Here is a 6,135-nt window from a genome sequence, read left to right as displayed (position 1 = left end):
TCTGGGTTTATGGGAACCTACTATAATCTGGGGATTTACTTTTTTAATATCAGGTTTAGGATCAATGTACTGCTATTTCTTTAATATTCAATTTTTTTAATCAAGAGTTCAAATTTTGTCTCTCCAGCAACTCTGCTTGTCCATCATTTGGAGAGGCCAAATCTTGAAACTTATCTTATGTTTGGTATGAGGGAAATTTTGGGAAGTGTAACACCCACTATAACTATACCATAAAGGTTAATTAATTAGCCATTGAACCACTAAGCTAGGTTTGATCTTGTATCAAAAATATGATTTTCTGAGAAATTTTAAACTTTTGAAAGAACTTGTAAAATGTCCAGTTTAGTAGTTCAAACATCCAATTAATTCATTGGCTCCAAAATCAGTAAGATGCTTCTACTAAACCATAAATATTTGACTTCAAAGTAACAACTAAACATTTATCTACTAATAAGCAGCCATCAAAGGTGATGGCACTTACTTGCTGGCAACATAGCCACCACTTTCCTCTTTATAGAGGTAAATACAGCCCATATGTACTTTACATAATTACATATAATTATACACAAAAGCATAGCCTCATGTGGCTAACAAAATATAACTAGAATATCCTAAATAAACTTGGTGACCAACAAATTAAGTTCTCCAGCTTCCCAACCTTTTTAAATATCAGCAAACACCACGCTCTTGCCCTTTGACCCACTAGCCTTCGTTGTATGTCATAGATGAAAGGGGTGAGATTCTAGGAATCTCAATAGTGACAGCAGTTCACCATAAAATTATACAAAGCTCATAAACACATGCAAAACAGGCCATATTAACAACACTTGCATCCAAGCATAAACAGCGATGCTCAAACATCAAAAGCTTTGCACACAGATATAATCAACAATGCTCATGCATCTTACACTTTACAAACAAATATAATCAACGATGCTCATGCATCCCACACTTTGCAACGCATATGGCCATGGCAATTAAATCAACATCACATACTCATAATTGAGTACAACTCTACAAGCTCAATGCAAAGCAAATATCACATACTCATACCTGAGTACAGCTATACGAGCTCAACGCAAAGCAAATTTCACATACTCATACTTGAGTACAGCTCTACAAGCTCAACGCAAAGCGACTTCCACGTACTCATACTTGAGTACAGCTCTATGAGCTCAACGCAAAGCGACTTCCACATACTCATATATGAGTACAGCTCTAGGAGCTCAATGCAAAACAATTTCCACATACTCATACCTGAGTACAGCTCTATGAGCTCAATGCAAAGCAACCTCCACATACTCATACCAAAATACAGCTCTACGAGCTCACAATCATTTGTCATAGAACATATTCACCATATATTCATTAAAGAATATTGGCACTATGGTACAAACCGACATGCAGAACTATTGCATAAGTATATGATAGGGAAAGAGTCACTACCTAAAGTCTCTTCTTTCAGTTTACCTTGTCCAGATTTCTTCCTTACTGGCTTTCTTGACAGACTCGGGCAAGTATCAAATCCTATATATAGTTTCACAGATAAATGGGTCAATGTGTAGTCCATTAAACTTTTATTATCAAAATATAACTTCTTTTGACCCGTTAATGAACTCTATTCCTTTTATTTAATAGTTGGCCATCCTGGACAATATTTCTTATTCAACCTATTCTCTTTGGAGGGTTCCTTTCTTTATCTTAACCCATACAGTTACTTTACTTAGTAACTGATCATCTCAGCCAAAGATAATATATATACATATAATCACACCAACTGATTTCATTATATTTTTCCAACTATTTTAATCTCTATGATTCCTAAATTAAATCTTTAAATAACTTAATCCCTTCAAACTTTAATTTAACATTCCTTAAACGACTTTTCTAAATAAATCTAAAACTCAATCATTCAATATCCTCTACTCTTAATTCAATACAATCTCTTCTATTCCTTCTGCTTGGCAATTTCTTACATTAACCACTATCTTATTACACAAGGACCCTTCTCCTTAATTCTGAAAATTATTTCACACCTATACCCATATCGAAATCAACTTTTGAATGCTTCTGCTTCAAATCTGGAAATCTTACTGACTTCAAATTCACCCGAAAATTATTCCCTAGCAATTCTTGATTATATTCCCCCTTAGGACTGTTACCCAATTTGACTTTTAGCTTAACCACATAAAGCAGTAACTTCTAGATCAATTTTGAGTTCCAAAATTCAACCAATAACTTCACAGCATCCCAGACGTATATGCACCTATATATATATATATATATATATATATATATATATAACTACTCTGCCAATTTAGTTATAGCACTTGTTTATAGCTTCATACCCGGCCCCTTTGAGCCATCTAATGCATTAAACTTTATTTCATCATTCATTTATAACTTCAATTTTTCAGTCAATTTTATCCTCCAAAACTTAAACGCCAAACTTCAACATCATCATTGCACATTCAATAATATATATCCAAGTAGCTTCGTTCTATATATATAACTTAGACACTTTCTAGCCTCAATAAATATTTCGTACAGCAGCACCCATATTCTGGATTTTTTTTTTTTTTTACAGATTTGAAAAAACATTCGCCAAACTATCCCACAGCACCATCTAAAGCTCTTATGCATAATATCTGAACTTCCCTTACTATGGTTACTATGAACCCGACACTATACAACCAAAACAGGGAACTCCATGTCACTTGATTAAAACAGAGCTTGGGGTTCGAAAACCATCACTTCGCAAACCAATATCACATACGGTCTCCTATATACACATGTGTGAATAGTGTAATTTTTCCCCTTTAATTCCACCAGAACCTGACGCCACCCACATCAGAAACAACAACTACTATTCAAATTTAACTTGCAGAGGAGATAAGCAACATGCAATACAATATACTCACTCCATGAACTTAACTCATTATCATCCTAAACCAGCCATTCAACCCCTGTTCGGCCACAACAAAACAGAGCAAGGAAATCCACATGCAAGCTAAAAATCATACTCCATTATCATCAACAAACACTACTTTTTCATCATCATTGAGCTTCAGACTTAACCAAGAGTTTCTCTCACTAGAACCCAAACTTCTTTCATCATTAACTCTTCAAACACACAGCAAACCAAAGAAAGAAGAGTAGAATGATGATCAGAGGGCTCACCTGATTCTGAAACTCCGTTTGCATGCAGGAATCTGGCCACCGATCACCCACCTCCTTCTCTTTGTTGCTCTCGGTCTGTCCCTTTTCTTTCAAGTGGCGGAGTGAAAATGAGGAGGAAGAGAGTGTTATCTGATGTTAAATGGTGAGGTAGCGCGCGTGTGATGTGGGAGTAAAAACGAAATGTCCATTTTGCCCTTACACTCAATGCTTTCTTTCAATTTCATCCTTGCTCTATAATTCTGAAATTATAAGATAAACCCAGAAATTATTCCACCAAGTTTTATATGGATCTTTCTCATCCTTTAGCTTCTTTGAACCATAAAATAATGTCCATAAAAATTTCGGGTCAAAAATCATCTCCTACCTATTTTTCTTGAATTTTTCAAGAAAATAGCATTTAATTCCAATGATTAATCCTTGATTCATTTTAAGGATTTTATGCCTCCAATACCTTATTTACTATCTCAAATTATTATTCTAAAACTTTCAGATTAAATATAAATCTCTAAGTATTTTTCCATAATTTTCTGAGAAAATAAACCAATTTTCCCTTAAAATTATCCATTAAAATTATTTAAGCCCTTTTTGGGGGAAATGAATTTTCTAAAATATTTCTAACCTGACAATCAATATCTTTTTTCCAATTTTATTTTGGCCATTAAATAATTTTAATTATTTTTTTTCTACTTATCCTGAGTTAAAAAATTCGGGATGTTACAGGAAGAAGAGGAGAGGAGAGGAAAAATTTTAATGAGCTTGATTTAAAAAATTGGAGAAGTAGGATTTTAAAATTTTAATAGCGAGAAGATGTAAGATTAAAAAAGTTATAAAAATTAATTAAAAGCTTTTAACCCCAATTTTGTAATTTTTTAATTTGGGTTGAAGAATTTAAAGAGCTATGATTATGCATTTTGACATAATGTAATTAAATGTAGAACATTATACATATGGATGAACATGTAGCATATTTGGAGCTAAATGAATCTTTTCACATGCAATTCTTGATTATATTCTACATGAAAATTTTGAGAAGCTATCACATCCCAATTTTTTTGGAGGTAATCGACAAGGAATATGAGAAATCTCATGTTCCCGAGCTCACGTTCCCGAGCCTTCTCTTTCACTAACAATTAACATCTACTATAAATAAATCATATAATCAAAATAATAAACCATTTGTAGAAATTTCGGCAAAGTCTCTGTGGTAAATCAGACTTCCCGAAAGTTCTACAATGGCCTGCAAGTTTAAAACAGTATTTGGAGCTCTACTCCCCAACACAAGTATATATATAATTACATCCCAATTTATCTCAAAAGACTAGGATCTAACTATAGATTTCGTGGAGCACATAACTATAAAATTAAATACATAAGTGTACTCTTGGGTTTACATTAGTTAACAACTACTCAAAATAGATTCAGAGGTTCTGGATCTTCACTGAGGCTCTTCACTGCTCAGTTGGAGGGACAGGGTCTGTGGTGCTATCTGAAGCCAAAACTAATCTACTGGTGAATAACATCCCATTATAATATTTAATAAAATATTAGGAACTAAATAAAATAGATTTAACTTTGACAGATAAATGGCAAGAATTAAAATTTCTATAGTATACAATCCTAAATTAAAAGGATAAGTATATACTTGAACTCATTAAACAGTTAAATCAAATCGAACTTCATAATAAGACAACTTGATACATGAAAATGATATAAAACATTATTCTATTTATTATTATTATTTTCTTCAAATCTTGTCTTTTTGTAGGACCACAACAGAACGGGATAATAAGCGTGGCCTGAAGCCACGAATACAAGCATGGACACATAGTCTATGAGGGTGAGTAACAAATCAAGCACAGTCGAAGCCACGAAGCAAGCGCAGCCGAAGGCACGAAACAAGCGCGGGGACAATGCCCACGAATATCAAGCGAGCTCGAGATTTCCATGGCGCGCCAAGGACTAATAGTACTGCTGTTAGTGATTAGTGTTCTGTATTTGGTCCTCCAAGAAAAACTCACAAGCATGCATGAGATCACTTCATCACTAACTTAACAAAGGAAAAATATATATAAAGTTTTCTAATAATGGAATCCTTTAAAAGTATTTTATTTTATTATTATTATCTTTTTGTAACAAATGATCTCAGCATGAAGGTCCTCAAATAACATTTTTAAAACTCCTATTCAAGTTCCAAACATAAATATTTATTAATTACAAAACGCTGATTAATATATCACAAGTGGCAATTTATTCAACATAAGAAGCAAAAGTATTTCTCTAAACAACAAAACATTGAGACATTAAATAATTAAGATTGAAAAATGATAAAATTTAATTTAAATTACCTGGATAAACTATTTAGCAGCAAAAATAATAATTTAACTAGATTAGTAACGAGTAGTAAAAGTTTTTCTCTCTTTTTTTTAAACCATAATAATGGGATGCTATTCACTCACCTGACAAGTTCCCACATAATACTTAAATTTAATCACATCCGTAATAGGAACTCTCCTTAATCTCCTAAAGTCCAAAAACAAAAATATTACTACTCAAGTCAAAATTTATATAAAAGTTTTCACAATAACTAGATAGATAAACTTTAAGAACCATGTTAAATAAAAATTCCAACAACTATAGAACTCACTATTTGGACTCCCAATATTCCAATAGCTCTTATAGGATGGGCATTACACTTTTAAATTTATCCCACAAGATTTAACGTATTGGGTGCCATTTTTAACATAACATCCTCATCTAATTAAACCCAACGCACAAGACGCTACAGAAAAGCAGTGATTTACTAGTGGTCATTTTCTAGCGGTTAAAAAAACCGCTACAAGAATAAACATTTCTAGCGGGTATAGCACAAATCGCAAGAAATCTATAGCGTTTTGACCAGAAATGGTGTGGAATGTAAGAATCACTAATCACTCAAGAGGGGGGGTGAATTGGGTG

At 33.1% G+C, this 6,135-nt stretch overlaps 1 long non-coding RNA gene across 1 annotated transcript; it reads right to left on the bottom strand.

The window, feature by feature from the left end:
• Nucleotides 1–397: 397 nt before the first annotated feature.
• On the bottom strand, nucleotides 398–3,254 carry LOC114723018 (uncharacterized). The gene is made up of 2 exons (XR_003738200.1): nucleotides 3,181–3,254; nucleotides 398–707 (listed from the first exon to the last, which is right to left on the bottom strand). It is a non-coding gene; the product is annotated as an uncharacterized LOC114723018 (long non-coding RNA).
• Nucleotides 3,255–6,135: the final 2,881 nt, after the last annotated feature.

Source organism: Neltuma alba, unplaced genomic scaffold (genome assembly GCF_004799145.2).
Source record: "Neltuma alba isolate B1F8T4 unplaced genomic scaffold, ASM479914v2 tig00012118_pilon, whole genome shotgun sequence".
NCBI classification, from domain to species: domain Eukaryota; kingdom Viridiplantae; phylum Streptophyta; class Magnoliopsida; order Fabales; family Fabaceae; genus Neltuma; species Neltuma alba.
Note: the sequence above shows the minus strand (reverse complement) of the source record. Positions and strands in the feature narration are given on the sequence as shown.